We start from the raw sequence: 16415 nt of genomic DNA, 5'->3' as shown, positions 1-16415 counted from the left end.
ACCCCAATTCAGCGGTGGTAGCGAAACAATGTGCAAAATAGTTCAGTTTAGGCGAATGTGCAAAATAGTTCAGTTTAGGCGCGATGCGCGCTCACGATACCACATAAAAAACAGCAGACACGATGTAAAGTTCATTGTGCAGTGTAATCAGATTAATTCATTCAATTCATTAAAAGAAATTAAACAGAAATCAGTGATCGTTCAGTGAATGGGGAATGTTCTTAGCCCACTTTATTTTGTAGGCTTCTATTTATGTCCAGTTTACATAACCGCTTTATTTAAGGTGTAAAACATCAATGAAATGTTGTCTGTTTTTTATATTTATATGAAAATAAATCATTTAAATCCTGCATGTATTGCAGTCATATACTGCAGTGTTTGTTGAATTCCAACAAAAGCAAACCTCAAGAGTGATTGAGCACGATAACAAACTAATTTAAAAAGAAAATCTGGGTTATTTCATAAAACATTTTTTTACGTTTTCTAACGTTTTCTTAGTTTTGTGTTGCTTAAAACTAAATATGAACTTGTTTTTGCTGTGTTTCTGTTTTAAAAATACAGATCATCTTTTCTGTTGTTTTGACCTGTTTTCTCCAGTTCATGTTCTCCAAATAAATAAAAATAAATTATATGAAATTTGGGAGAAATGTTGTCAAAAGTTCACAGAAATAAACAAAAATGATTATTTTACCAAATCACATTCTTATCAGAAAAAGAGGAAAATACTTTTTAAATGGATTCTTAATTTTGTCTGCAGCTATACTGTCTGTGTGGTTGGGGTATATACCCACCCAGGATATCTGCTAGTCCACACTTCTGCACCTGGCAGGAACCGGGCCTGATTTATATTTATTTATATTTTTATATGTCAATTTTTCGTAAGATTTCAGTATAGTATTTTGCGCTCTTTCTGAGATGCGACTCGGTTTTTAGTGATTTTTCTGCATGAAAGTTGCACTGATACATATGTTTGACTTTTATACAAAACTCATAGATAAAAAGTATTTAACATTATGTCTAAACACTATGGCATTAAAGTAGAGAGCTTTCTAGGCTATAAAAGATGGAAAAGCAAATAAATCGTCGTGGCAGTTGTTTCAGTCAGTCGTCGGCTTTGTTTGGTTGCCATTAGCCTATTTAGGTTTTAAATGAATGCTGCAATTTTTTTGGCTATTTCAAGCTATTTGGGCAATTTTTGCAATTTTTGCAATAAAACAAACCAACACAAAAAAACAGTAATATAAATCTAAGTCAAACAATTGAACTATCTGCTGTTTTGGGTATGTATGTATGTATGTATTTGTAAAACGCTTTCTGTCTTTGGAATAGTCTTCCCTGCACTGTCCGGGAGGCAGACACACTCTGTCAGTTTAAATCTAGACTAAAGACGCATCTTTTTAATCTTGCATACACTACTCTTCCATAATATAAATCTTCAGAGGGTTTAGGCTGCATTAGTTAGATCAACCGGAACCAAAAACACAACTGATGTACTTGTTGCATCAAAGAGTACAGAACAGTACTCTACTCTCAGCCAGTCTTGTCTCATTGTTCCAAGGTTACCACAGCGAGCAGGATGCAGTTCATGGCCTGACCTGATGGTAGAGCGGAGACCTGACAAGAGCTGAGATGATAGAGCTGGATAAAGAAGGACGCGGTCTCTTGACATGTCCTTCACCACAAAATTTCAAATGCTATTAGATTATTAATGATAATCTTAAACTATAATTTATTTTATTATTAAGTTTATTTATTTTATTTAGCCTTGTTGTGCAAGTTCTCTGGAGCTTGTGCAGAGGCAGCAGCTTTTGCCAGAGGGGAACTGGAATCCCCTGGTTGGGCCTGGGTTCTCCTGAGGTTTTTTTTCTCGATTAGAGTTTTGGGTTCCTCGCCACCGTTTGCATACTGTTTTTGCACTATCTGCCTGACCGGGGGGGCTGCTTTAGAATTTTAAAGTTTTACTTAATTAATATTGCATATAGGAATTTATAGTCTGTTATATTTGACCTGTGCTTCTCTCTCCTTTATCCTAAATGTGTGCTCTCACTGAGCGTGTGTTGTCGTGTGTACGTACGTGTGGTGTGTGTGCGTGCGCATCCGTGTGTGTGTGTGTCTCTATGTCTATGTGTGTTAGTACGTGTGCATATTGTGTGTGTGGAGTGTTTTGTATGTGGGTATGTCTGTCTTCTGTGTTTTCAACTTTTTCTTGTTTTTGCAGGTACAACTTTAATTTTTTGCTTATAGTCAATATGTCTTATGTACAGCTGCTTTGTAACAATGAAAATTGTAAAAGCGCTATATAAATAAAGTTGAGTTGAGTTGAGTTGTTAAGACGATCAAAAAAACTACATTGTCAGTTCAAAACCTTACAATTTTTATTTTAGGCAAATTTTGTTCATATTTTCTGTTCTGCAAAGAGCCCGCCGAGCTCGCATTAGTGATGCGAAGTTCGAGTCATTTTTGCGATTCGGATGTTTGAATCTCGTTCAGCAAAATGAACGAATCTTTTTTCGAGTCATTTCGTTCATCTGAGCAGAGTTAAATTAATGTTGCATGTTAATAGCCAAATTACCCCATAACGTTTATTTATGCTAGTTTTGATCAGATATATAATAAGAAATAACTTATATTGTAGTTAGGGACAAGTTATGAGAAACAAGTTATTTAATTATTTCCTGACAGCCTATATAAGCTCTGAAATCTGTACAAGAAACAAAAAGGATTATAGCTCAACTCTAGAGACTTATTTTGCCCATATAGGCTGCATTTACAGAAAACATAAATGATTAGTTCACCTACCGAGTCCACGGGTCCGAGTCGTTCGTTCTTTTGTCACGTGACAACCCACAAGGCCAGTCTATGCAGACTGTGCCGGAAACAGAAATGATTAGTTCATCTACCGAGTCTTCGGGTTTGAGTCGTTCGTTCTTTGTCACGTGATATGACAGATGCTTGTTTAATGTATTCATACAAAAATAACTTATTTCCTGACTTCCCTTACAATATTCATGCGTTTTTAACTCTTGCTTTTGATGCATTTCTGTAAAGTTATGATTTATAATTCATTAACAATTTTGGGTCACTCAGGTATGCAATAAGGTTTACAGGTTGTTGTTTTTTACTAAAAAGTCTCATGCAGTTGCAAAGTATATAATAATAGGCTATTGAAATCATTTAAATGTGCAATTATTTAATAAGAGATCACTTGTGTAATATATGCATTAGACATAAACACTACTTTACTAGTGTTGCTTATGTTTATATTTTGCCAGCACAGTTCTTATGCAAAATAGTTAGTTATTAAGATAAATTAAAAACACATGCAGAAATCCACAAGAAACATTTATGAATATACTGACAGAAAAAAGAACAGAACGGTACGTTTTAAAGAAGATGTTTATTGCACATATCTTTTGATCATTTTATAATATTTCTTCCTATAATACAACATATAACACGTACATCATGCATTTGACTGATGATCCGGTAAGTGGTCACGTAACGTTAAAGACTCGGACTCGAAGACTCGGGTACAGGCTGCAGGTTTGCCTGCGGAGCTACCATTTGACAAAAGAACAAAAGGGCTCGGACCCAATGACGGGCGTTTTCACACCGGTGTATCGATTGCTTTGTTCCGAAACCGGGGGTTAAATCGCTACAATATTTAAATTTATTTTAGTTCGGTTCGCATTCACAAGGCAATATTAACAAACGGACCAAACTTTGATAATAAGAGTCACGTGCGAGTAAACTCTCATTAGATTGGTCAGAGTGCATCTGTTTATTTTCCGGCCAGTACGCGAGTGATAATGAGCGTCAGCTGCGCGTTGTCACGCGTATCTCACGGCGGAGCTCGGGAAGCATAAAAGGAGGAGAAGGACGAGAGAGAACCAGGCCTGGATTTTATGTAATGTTTTATTGTGTTTGTGTGGCCGGCAGTCGACTGTGAGGGAGCTGTCAGCACTTTACTTTCGTTTTGTTGTTTGTTTATTTTATTAAAAGTTTGGTTTAACGTTCGCCGGTTCCCGCCTCCTTCCTTCCTTCCTTCCTTCCTTTGAACATTGTTACAGGGAGCCATTAGCAAAACAATCCCTTTTGCGTCACGCAACTTTACATAATTACCCATCATACATTGTGATACAGTCTGATTCGTTGGTCCGTTGGGTCGGATGGCTTTCACACGTCTACCGAACCGCTCCAGAGTTCGTTTGCAATCGGGTCGAGACCACCTTGTTCAGGCGGTCTCGGAGCGATTGTTTTGGGGCGGATCCTAGCGCGATTGCCGTGTTCACATATGCCTAAACGAATCGAACCAAGAGAGAAAACGCACCAGGTTTCGAAACAAACCCTTATGTGTGAAAACGCCCTAGAGACGAACTTCATTACTGTTTCTGGTACAATGTTGCACATGCGCGGTAAACAAAAAATGAACGAATCACTCGCTGAGACAACGGTTTATTATAATAAATATAAATAATCTAAAAGGTGTGCATTATATCTGACACACACATTAACACTGTACAGTTAGTCTTGTGGGTATAAGTCATTCCCTTTAAATGCCATTGAAGTTGGAAACATGTATTTGAATGTGTATGTAACTTTAGAGACGGTCCCTAAATTCACGAATATCGAAAGTTTATTGTCTAACCAACTTTATGCCAGTGAAACGCGGCAATGAACGCATGCTTTATATGCGCCACGCGCTCGTGTGTAAACACATTAAGAGAATTTATAATATAATCTAAATTAAAACAGTATACAATATTCGTTAATGTTCCTGTAGGAGCTTGTTCTGTTGACAGACAGAGGCTTCAATTCTGCGAGTAGGTTTGTGCGAACAGATTGCGAAAGGGCACAGATTATGAATTCGTGGGTACAGATTTCAAAAACTGAGGGGACGGTTTACAAAACCGAGAGCACGGATTGAAAACTCGTGGATACAGTTTATTAATCCGAGAGCACGGATTTTTAAATTGAGGGAACGCATTACAAAACTGTGGCCACGGATTTGCGGGTCTAGCTTTCTTTTCTCCGAGGGGTGACCAGACGGGCTCCGTACTTTAGCGGTTTATTAATATTCTTTCTTTACTTTATACCTTACAGATGTGAGAGTAAACACATATTTGAGCGATCTTCGATCGATGTGGCGCGTTTAACTGAACGGACCCTGATGTTTGTGAATGTGACTAAAGAAGCTTTTGATTGTTGTTTTTAAAAACGGACAACCTGCTAAACTTATGTGATAAGACAACAATATTATTATATTGTGTATCATTGGTACAACCATCCCCACTCTCCAAGAACTGTACTCATCCAGAATGAGCAAAAGGGCTGGTAAAATCCCTCTGGACCCCTCACACACAGCACACTCCCTTTTTAATCTGTTACCGTCTGGTCGACGCTACTGAGCACTGAGCACCAGAACGACCAGACACAGGAACAGTTTCTTCCCTCAGGCAATCCATATTATGAACACTTGACATACTTCACACAACTCTATTTTACATTATTTATTCACCAAATTTGCACATATCAGACCTGTACATACGTAATTGTCTATATTGTATATTGTGTTTTTGCTGTTTTGTACATTGCCTATTTCTATATTATTGTATATTATTATTATTATTATGATTATTATCATCTGTGTTCTGTCCTGTTGCTGTTTTTCTGTTGCACTGTGGAGCTTCTGTCACTATAACAAATTCCTCCTATGTGGAAACATACTTGGCCAATAAAGCTCATTCTATTCTATATCATTTTAAGCTTAAACATAATGTTTATTCATCTCTTTCAATAAATATCTGCTTTAAATCCTCTATATTGTGTTGAAGTCTGTATATGAGAGTTGTACCACGACATTGGCTGATTCATAACCTTCATCTTTACCCAATCAAGAGGTTTTGTGAGTTTAAAGATGAAGAACTGTGCGTGATGACACGGACTCTCTCTTATTTCAACTGACACACAACCTAAAAGAGTGTGATGGAGTGACAGTGACACAGTCCAATCACAACACAACAATCACATGTCAGGTGCAGGTAACCAATCAAATGAACTTGATGATGCTTCAAAGTCAAATTGGGCCGGTTAATCAAGCATGAAAACATTTTTGCATTTGTTCCTGAAGTCAATTAGCACGGTTCATTTAGATGCTTAAACACTCATATATATATATATTTCTCTTTTATCTACTTTAACTGACAGAGTTTCAGGTTTATCAAATGATTTTTTCAGTTGTAAACTCATCAATTCATCAGATTTACAACTCAATTATTTCTCAAACCGTCACAGCACAACAGATGAGAAAGGGCGTGTTAATGATTAATATTCTTTAAAAAGAGAGGTTTTGGTTCAAATGAACAAATACACTCCGTCAAAAAGAGCAATTTTCTGTTACATACACTCGACGAAGATAAAAGTTAAAAGGGCCTAAAGCGATAATAGGGGAGAGTTTCTCAGAGACTGTTTTTAGTGGAAAGTCATAGTTTTATTATAGCTTCATATATTTTGAATGAGCTTTTATTGTTTAGTTTCACGGTTCATGTGAGTGTTTACATTTTAGAAATGTTGTTATGCTTTTTACTTATTTTATTGTTTTAGTTATTTTAATATTGCAATTTCTATTCAAAGGTGCTGTGTGTAATTTTTTTGAGGATCTATTGACAGAAATGCAATGTAATATACATAACTTTGTGTTGAGAGGTGTATGACATTAGAATGATTGTTATCTCCTTCTGCAATTAAAAGAAAATGTATTGACATTGATGCTTCACCACTAGGTGCCGCTACATTTCATACACAAGACCACTTTAAAACATATTTTTTATTGTACGGGATAATCCACTGCATTAAAGGATTTTAAGGCACAACGTGGAGGCCATCTGTAAGGCAAAATAAGAATAATTTCCCAGGCAAAACTCTTTGCATGTTTCCTCACTTTCAAATGGTCTAATTTTGTTTTTTTAAGCATACTGTAAGGGAATGTAAATGTCATGTATTTTGACTAATGTGCCCTATTACGCACACATGTCAAAGATGACACTGCGTGTTTTATATTTCTCACAGACATGACTCTTATAGAATAAAATCTGCATGTGAATATTTAGTTTACATGCTACTAGTGATTCAATCATCCTTTCAAAATGAGTTCTTAATCAACCTACAGTCCAAGCCGTACCTTCCAGTTTTCCCTACACATCAACCAAAACACCAGCACATGTGTCTCATTACACTGTCAAATTGGACCTAATGTGAGGTGGATGTGATGCGTTTCAGACGCCCTCATTGGCCCTTCAATGGATTCAAAGGATCAAAGATAACAATACTTATTAGGTTGTCAAGATTAGAGATAACCATTTAACCGCAGGATTTTGAGATAATGAAATGGTTTGAAAATTGCTGAAATCATGTTTGGTAAACTTTCTGAAGTAGTGTACATATACTGTATATAGATCATTCTGATGTTTGCATTGTTTTTACACAAATATGTTTGAGAGGGAATATCATTGTTATTCATTGATATGATAAATCATATAGACACACCTGGGAGACAATCAACAGGGGACTACACAGGAAAAAGGAAGGAACAAAATACAAACTTAAAGTCCAGCTAACAAGACAAGGAACATGTAATACGTAACAGTAGACATGCGGTGATTCCTGAATTCTTAAACGTTGAATAAAGAAGGACTGATGTACAGCAAACCGGTTATCGCAGAATAAACCCAGACAGTGTGATCAGTCTTGTATTTTGCGATAACAACTGGCTGCACGTTACCACGATTATTACACGGCTACAAGTGACTGAACATGAAATATTGATTTGATATATTTTAATAGCTCATTGTTAACAAATGCAGACCTTCAGCAAGGAAAACATAATTTCATCTTTTTTAAGACAAACAAGTGATTTTAAAATGTGTAAATATCATGTACATGAATGACTGTGCATTATTAGTTCTGAGCGGTCATTATCAGGGAATAATAGATCTTGGAACGTCATCAGAATCAAGTATTCCAGACGCTGTGTAATGAAAGATGGAAATAATCTATTGACAATAAACATTTACATTGATAAAGCTTATAAAATTTGCCGTGCAATGTTTCTTGATGTTTGTTTATTTCATCATTTGGTTATGATGCAATATCATTACACAGGATTAAAATATTTCATTGTCTTGTGAAGTATAAATACCTTGTGAAAACCATACAACAGCAGTATAGTGCAATGTGAAGTAAATACATAAAATAACATTATGAGATTAAAGTTAAAGTTAAAAAAGTTAAAGTTATAAACGCTTAATATTCTGAAAATAAAGTCACGATTTGACATATTTGGAGTGATGTAGTGAACAAGCAGAGCTTCACAACAGAAACCACATTCAGTACAAACCGTATTATTAAAACAAACAATGTACAAGCAAGCAGATGAGCCCAGTCTATACATGCAACGAGGACAGTTTCATATTAAGCATAGAAGACCATGTAAGAAAAAGAAGATCTAAATGAAGAAGTTTATTGAAGCACTACAGTCATGGAGCACGTGATGCACTTTGGGTTCAGCGGAGTCAGAATCAACCCAGAACAGTATTAACACTTTATACTCGTCCTTCAAACCAGCTCCCCCACAAAACATTACATCATCACCCTGAATCTATTTCAGACCGATCGAGTATGTGTGACAGAACACTGCTCTTTTAGCCTGAGTGTATTTGTCCATTTAACCCAAAAGCTCCCACAGAAATGTCTTTTCTCATCAGTTGTGCTGTGACAGTGTGAAAACTAATGAGTTGTAAATCCAGGCATCTTTCTCCTGACCTGTGCACTAAATACAAATAAATTCAAATAAAATGAGCAATGAGTTAAAAGTAAGTGCAGTCTACAGGGCCGTGTTTACAGATAAGATATAGCAGGTGAAAGCAGAAGATGAGTGGACATGTTTCAGATATAAGATTTAAATAAGAAAATAAATCTGGGAGCTGGGGAACATGCAAATGTGTCTTTCTTTGAGGCATTGTCAAGTTTATTTGATTGGTCACACGCACCTGACATGTGTTTGCTGTGTTGTGATTGGACTGTGTCACTGTCACTCTTTTGTGATTGGTTGTGTGTCAGTTGAAGTAAGAGAGAGTCACAGTTGTGTCTTCATCTTCAAACTCACAAAACCTCTTGACTGGGTAAAGATGAAGACTACACTCACTGTGCTCCTCATCATCCAGCTCTATGGACTCGCCTCATGTGCCATTAAACAACATTACTTTATAAATCAGATGAAGACATGGGATGAAGCACGACAATACTGCAGAACCAACTATCATAATCTGTCCACCTTCATCAATGAGATTGAAAAACAGCAGTTTTTACAAGATGCAGTCAATCAAACCTCTGATGCCTGGATTGGACTCAACAAGCCTTCTGGAACCTGGAAGTGGACAACAGGTGAAGTTACAACACAAATCAGCTGGGATACTGGTGAACCAGACAATGATTTCTGTGCTTATTTACACAAAGACAGTAAGAAATTGCATGATAGAGATTGCAGTAATACTCAGACCTTCTTCTGTATGAAAGTAACTGTGAATACTGTGATGGTTCAGCAGTCTGAGAGCTGGGAGGGAGCTCTAGAATACTGTAGACATCATCATGATGATCTGGCGTCTCTGAGCTCAAGCAGAAGCATGACTGATGCTCTCAGTAAGATCACAGGAGCTCAAACACAATACGTGTGGATCGGTCTGCGCTTTCTAGCAGGTGGATGGTTCTGGATCAGTGGAGATGATCTTATCCTCAATGTCTGGTCTTCAGCTGGACCGCCTCAATGTCCTGCCCAAAACCAACGCTGTGCAGCTCTGGACAAGAACACACAGACCTGGACACCCAGAGACTGTGAGGAGAAGCTCAACTTTCTGTGCTTTAAATAACCAGAAGATAATAAGTCAACTGGCATTTAAGTTACTGAATCGTGACATTTATCATTACCAGATGCTGATGCTGTTCTGTTCAGAACCTCTTAAAATTCTTCACTGTAAAAATATGTGATCAATAAGTTATGACATTTATAAATAACATATTATTTCAAATTGCTTTAACTCATATGTTAAGCATCATAAAGTCAATTTCAACTTGGTTTTAAGATTAAATTACTTGTTAAGACAGTTTCATTGTACTTCAATTTAAGGCGGCAAAAATGTTCACTGTAGTTGTTTTGTGGTAGAAAATATTGTATAATAATAATAATAATAACTTTGTTTTATATAGTGCCTTTAAAAGTAGCATCTCAAAGCACTTTACATAAATAAGTAAGGGATAAAAAGCAGCCGGTTGTTATGGCAGAAATAATCCCAGACAGTGTGATCAGGACGTGAAGCGGAGGGTCTTGTGTCTCACTGAAGGGGCTTATTTCACCATAACAGCCAGCTGCTTGTACATTATCCCGCTTATTACACGCCTACTTTCCACATGAGACAAAAACTGGACATAACATGTGAATTTGAAATATTTTATTAGATCATTTTTACCGAATGCAGACCTTCCGTGAGGAAAAGACGTTTAGTTTCGGTTTTAAAGTAAGAAACGACATTCAAATTGGTTTAATCATTAGTAAATATAATGTCATACATGTGATTAAAACACATATTTATAATTCATTTTTGTGTCATATTAAACTGGCCCTCTCAAAATGATTCGCAGCATCCGGGTTACAGGATGTTGTTAGTTTTGAGCGGTTGTTATTTGAAAATAACAACCCTTGGAATGTCGTGACTGGCCAATCAGAATCAAGCATTCAAATGAGCCGTGTAATAAGTAATAATAGAATATAGGTAACAGAGATTCATAATATAATAGAATAAAAAAAGATAGCAACAAACAAAAACAAACCATATAATAATACAAAACAAATGTAAATAAAGACAACATACATTTGTCACATAAAAGCAACCCTAAAAAAATCCATGTGTAGATGATATAATGTGTGTGTGATTGTGACATAATTTTGCTCCTCATGATGGTGTTTGTTTTGGTCTGTGGATATGACCTCTTCTACAGTCACCTGTACCATCTCTCTGAAGCTCATCGCATCACACAATGAATTTTCACACTTGTCTTTTTCTCAACACAAAGGTCTGGATACACTATTTTAGCATCACCGTGTTACATTATACATTTCAATATATTTCAAACATTACTTTCATAACATTATTTTCTCGTTTAAGAATAATTATATTTACCAAAAAACAACATTTAGCTATAAGTAAGTGTCATCAGTAACAGTAAATGAACATTTGATAACAAACATCTCGGAGTAAAAGCCTTGTTGGTGACTTTTGTCTACGTAATATTTAAAGTTTATTTTATAATGTTTATTTCATATGTATTGTAGATTGTAGATTCCGTGCATATTCTGTAATGTCTCTTGTGTAATTTCTATTACAGGGGCTGTATTGCAGTATGTACCTTTACATTTGTAATAAATTTATATGTGTTTATTATGAACATGCAACTCTTTAACATTGAATATATCTTTCTAGTTCACCTGATTTTATTCAACAGAGGGTAAAATGAATTGATCAAATCCTTAATCAAATGATGAGAATTTAACCAGAAAGTGATGACATGTCTGTATATTTAAATAAACACACGCAATTAAATGCCTATATCATATCTTGTCATTATTATGAGGGGTTGGGCAAAATAATATCTCTTCTTTGGTAAGATGTTGTATCGACAAAAAACATACTTTGGACAAACTGTTTAAATGACTTTAATTTGTTACAGTATTTTTTTCAACTATTTATGAGGGTTAGACCTTTACTTTCATTTAATATAAATAAGAAATTGACATGAAGTAAAAAACCATTCTTTTATTTTGAAATAACCTAATATCGACATCTTATTCTTCACAATTGTTTCCCTTTTAAATTTAATGAAGACTTTTTTTACACTTTTCATCATCTGTCGATTTGCTTGTTTTTTTCCTCTCAAACTGTCAGTCTCTGTCACCTTCGTTTCTGAATCAAACACCTCTACTTTTTGATTCATCCAATCATTTCACAGGGAAAAAAACAAGGCACACCCTGTATTTTACCACTGAATATTTCTTTAATTCAGACATATATCAAAATGTGGAAGTAGAGGTTATATTTTTTAGGCTCAATGTGGAGGACTGGTTAGGAAGTAAAGTCAGACATAGCCACCACAAAACCAATTCAGTGCAACAGGACACAGTTGAAATGTCATTTGAATTAAACAACATTTGCATTTACACAGTTCAATTGAAAACCAAATCCTGACCTGTTCCCTTAAAACAAAGTGAGGAATATATGCCAAATGTTTCCATGGAGAAACGCTGTTATTTATTTGACCTTACAGACAATCACACGGATGTTTTCCCGGTGAGTAAAAAAATGAAATCAAAAGTAATTTGAAGTCCAAGCTTTGTGAGATTGAGGTATCATGTTTGTTTCTCTCTGTCTGACTCACTCTGATGCTGTTTAATGTAAGTAAGATAGATTTCACACACAGATGACATCATAGAAGACAATGCAGGATTAATGTCAAGCGCAGCGGTCATCACACTGATACAGAACAAATATAAATGAGAGATTTGACTCCAGACGGAGGTCGCATGAAGAGGCGTTTAAATGCATTCACACTGAACTTTAATATAAAGAGACAATATATCACCCACACTTGAATGTTTCTGATTGATTCGTTTGTTTAAAGTGTAAAACCATTGAAACTTCTGTCCTGTGATACGTTGTATAAGGATGCAGCCAAGGGATGTATTTCTTTTTTCCTGTCTTATACTGTGTTAGTAAAAGAGGCGTTTACATAAACACTGATGGTGACTGGGCTGCCTACATATTTCTGCTTAAATCTGAAGGGGCAAAAGATCTTCCAGTCTGTGTTCAGCCATAGCAAACATGCTTTACCAGCGGTCATCTTTTGATGATTAGTAAGCAATATAAATAAGGAAAATACATGATATAGTTATAGATTCAGTGTTATATTAAACATGTCGCAGTGCTGTAACACAAAACTTGTGAGCAGCATTTATATGTGACTGTGGCGGCTCCACACTGTTAAAAAACTGTAATTTTACAGAATCTTTCTGTTATTTTTACAGATTTTTCACATAAAATGACCAAATAACCACCCGGAATTTTACTGTTTTTTTTTTAAATACGGTCAAAAATACGGGGAAAACCTGTTATTTTACCATTTATTTCTGGGGCCCCAGCTGCAAGAAAATTTCAGTTCCCTTTCTGTCGGTCTCTCGACATTGTGTCGAGCCGACAGATGGGGTTCGCTCTTGAGAACCTATCAACTTCTGTCTAGTTTAGAAAAGGCCAATGAAATTGGCGAAAGAAATTTGCATTCCGGACTCCGCCCCCGGATATCCGGGTATAAAAGGGACACGGCGTACTGCATTCATTCACCTTTTGTTCTTCGGAGCCTTCACACTGATCGACTTCGAGACTTCAACTCTATGCCAAATTACTGCTGGAATCTTACGACGTGGTGCAGCGGACTGTCCCTTCCTGCAGCGACTTCCCCTGGGCGTCTCGGGGAGGTGTGTGGGTACTAACGACGGCTGGCTCATATGGGCACACTCGCGAGATCTGTTGTGTACACACAGGGACCTAGTGTTCCGGCACCTAGATCGACACAGATGCCCACGGAAGTATGCCTTCCCCCCAGTGAGCCTCATTGCACAGGTCTTGTACAAGGTCAGGGAAGAGGAGCATCAAGTGGTACTAGTTGCGCCCTGTTGGCCCAACCGGACTTGGTTCTCGGAGCTAATGCTCTTGACGACAACTCCCGAAGGACCTTCTTTTGCAGGGGAAGGGCACGTTACGGCATCCCAGGCCAGACCTCTGGAACCTCCATGTCTGGCCCCTGGATGGGACAAGGAGATCCTGAGTGGACTACCCCCGGCAGTGGTGGAGACCGTCACCTAGGGCCCCTGCCAATAGGCGGCTGTACACCTTTAAGTGGCGCCTCTTCTCATCCTGGTGTTCTTGCTTTCCTGCGAAAGCACCTTCCCCCCTCCTAGGTGGGTCAGCGTGCTAGTTCCGCCTCCCTTCTTCCCCCCACTGGGTGAAGAATAGGCACTCCATCCATCACTAAGCACCTTCCTGGGGGCCAGGCTGGGCAGAGCAGCCCTGCCCCCTTAGGCCAGGTACCAGTTGAGTTATCTACCACATAGCTCTAACCGGACCTAGTGCTCCAGACGTGGTAACCCCCCCCCATGGGCGGTTCCATCTGATGTATCCTCATGAATGGTTCCCACCTCGGCAACCCATGACCTCCCTAGGTGGACTTCCACCTTGCGGTTAACTCCTTCAGTCCGCACATTTTCCCATGAGTTCTCCCCTGATGGTGAGACCATGTGGTGTCTCCACTAATTCCTCCCTACGGTAGGTAGTGGTCTCTGTAGCGTTTTTCCCCCAGGGGGAATAATGCTTACCCAGTGCCCTTACGGTGCCGAGAGGCTTCTCGCTGTTAGAGAATCAGGCCTCCGCCCATGATGGCCGGTGGCAGTGGCTTCCCACCTTTTCTTCAAAAGCTCTAGGACCGCTAGCGCTTATGCTCACGTCTGACATGCCCAGGCCAGTCAGTGTTGCTCCGCTAGAGATTGTAATGCGGCACAGCACCGTGGCGTTTTCCATAGAACCCCATCTGTCGGTTCGACACAACGTCTCGTTCCCTCCATCAGGGAACTGAGGTTACATCCGTAACCAACCCGAGCACACAGCAGGAACAGACCTACTACCGTGCCCATGCGCGCTCAAAGGGCGATGGCTGTGTCTGTCCAGCACGGGGGGCACACTGCAGTACCGGCTAGAAAATGCATGTAGAATCATGGGTCTCGCTATTTGGGACACACATGTACACATTCATTTAATGAAGTTTATCCAACAAACAAATGGTTTCAAATGGTAGAACTTTACAAATTGAAATAAAATGTTTGAAAACAGCAGACTATTCCAGTTGGTTTCATTTACCTTCATTTTGAATGTTAGATGGCCCAGCTTGTTCTGTTTCGAGAGTGTCAGTGTCACCGCCCTTAATAATCCCGGACAGGGCTGTGTCGCCGATGATGATGGCTATGCGGTTGTCCAAGCAGGAAAGTTCCGTTGTTGTCTGTCCTCCCCCAGCTATGCACACTTCTCATCTGTGTGCTGTGACTCATGTTTTTGCCATTACTTTAATATCAAACCATTTTTTTATTTCTGGGACAGTTCTCTCCTCAGACCCAACGGAATTAACCTCATTGGTGACCCTCTCCCATATTTTTTGCTTTTTTTGTAATTCCTCCTGCAAAACAAACAACATTTTTTGGTTGTATTCAACTTCATGTACTAGTAGCCTACCTCCATTTCTGTGTCTGTAAAGTTTCTCTTCTTTGCCATTATTGCGGTAAGGAGAATAAACAACCACATGACTTATATAAGGGAGGTGTCCATATATGGGTAATTGGGGGCGTTTCTGAATGCAAATGACCATGAATGTGAACGAGCACGGCGCTTAAGAACATGTGGGATTTATCAAGAATGATTACTTACTGGTGTGCGTAAGAACCGCATGTGCACGTTTGATAAATTTCAGTTCCCTTTCTGTCGGTCTCTCGACATTGTGTCGAGCCGGCAGATGGGGTTCACTCTTGAGAACCTATCAACTTCTGTCTAGTTTAGAAAAGGCGAATGAAATTAGCGAATGAAATTTGCATGCCGGACTCCGCCCCGGATATCTGGGTATAAAAGGGAGATGCGTGCCTTATTCATTCACCTTTTGTTCTTCAGAGCCTTCGCTCATGATCAACAGACTTCGCTACAAATAGCAACTACAAGACTGCCGGCTCTACGACGTGGTGCAGCGGACTGTCCCTTCCTGCAGCGACTTCCCCTGGGCATCTCGGCGGTTCCAGAAGTGTTCGTGTTTTTTCTCTAAAAGAGCAAATTTCTCCAGCGTGGCATGTCCCGCTGTTCTCGTGGGTGCAACACACTCATCGAGGAGGGGGACGGACACGATGTCTGCTTCCAGTACGCTGGGGCAGATGTTGTGGATACGTCCTGCCCGCACTGCGGGCGGTTGACGATTCAGATGTTGCGTCATTGGGTGGCTGTGTTCCCACGGGACTCAGCCACCACCTCATCTGCTTCCCGTTCCGTGACGGCAGGACTATGGCCCTACCGCCCGCTACGGCAAGCAGCGAGGGTGATATGAGGATTACTGTGAGCGCTAATCCGTCAGCCACTGGCTCGCGGACCGTTCGCACCTCGTCTTGCTCGTCTGACCGTTCCCCATGAGACGGTCCCACCGTCTTGTTCCTCAATCATGTATCGGACACGGTACGTGATGATGAGATGTCTGTTGTAGCATCGGAGAGTGACTTACTGGCATCAGAC

Source organism: Triplophysa rosa, linkage group LG6, assembly GCF_024868665.1.
Source record: "Triplophysa rosa linkage group LG6, Trosa_1v2, whole genome shotgun sequence".
NCBI lineage: Eukaryota > Metazoa > Chordata > Actinopteri > Cypriniformes > Nemacheilidae > Triplophysa > Triplophysa rosa.
The sequence above is the reverse complement of the archived record's forward strand: the minus strand, read 5'-3'. Positions refer to the sequence as shown.